Here is a 906-nt window from a genome sequence, read left to right as displayed (position 1 = left end):
TGAGAAGAGCCGGTCGCGGAGTCCCGGAGATGCTGGGGGTCCCGGGAAGCCCCTCAAACCGGGCAGCTGATGCTCAAGTCCACTAGCCAGGACTGAGTCCTTGAGGACTATGCAGGATACAGAGGAGAGGTCAGCAGGGGAGTTGCTCCCAGGGGAGGCCTGGAAGTGGCCCAGTGAGTTCAGCAGGGCGTGGCCCATCATGGGGGGGGGGTCTGCAAGGCCTAGGGATGCACACAGGGGCCCCCCCACCAGCTCTGACTGTTATGTTAGACTCCACCCCCTTTCCCTCTGGGGCTGGGTCTCACACCCTGGCCCCTCGCCTCTCTCATGTTACTCCACAGCTGCCTGTAAGAAGGAGGCAGACAGGAAAATTGAGACAGGAACCCCGCCTTTACATACTCAGTCTGTGGCCTGAGCATGTGGTACAGATTCCTGAGTGTTTCTCCAACACATACACAGCTGCTGGGTCATCCCCCTTCTCAAAGGAGGACAGGAGGTGTCAGGTCCCCTCTGTAGTACATCCAGGCCCTGCCCTTACACCCCCACACCCAGCCAATCTGAGCACATTTGAAGGGAGCCTTCATCTGGTCCCCATCTCTCTTTTTTCCTTGCTAAGAGTCAAGGCAAGGCTCAGCCCCTCAAAAGGGCTTTGAAATCACAGACTTAATTTCAGAAATTGTGGGGGCTGCTGTGCTGGGGCTGAGAAGAGAGAGTGGGGTCCCAGCTGGCACCCCTGAGCAGCCCTCAGGACATGACTCCATCTGCACTGCCAGGGCCTGGCTTCACCCCCCTCCCCAGAGTCTGTAGGACATTCGATCCCAGGGTACCTCTCAGAACTGTGCACCCCTCTGGCTTCCAAGTGGGTGTTGCTATTCCACCAAGGGCTCTTGGGGGCCCAAAGAGACC

This window comes from Suncus etruscus, chromosome 15, assembly GCF_024139225.1.
Source record: "Suncus etruscus isolate mSunEtr1 chromosome 15, mSunEtr1.pri.cur, whole genome shotgun sequence".
In the NCBI taxonomy this organism is placed as follows: Eukaryota; Metazoa; Chordata; class Mammalia; order Eulipotyphla; family Soricidae; genus Suncus; species Suncus etruscus.
Note: the sequence above shows the minus strand (reverse complement) of the source record.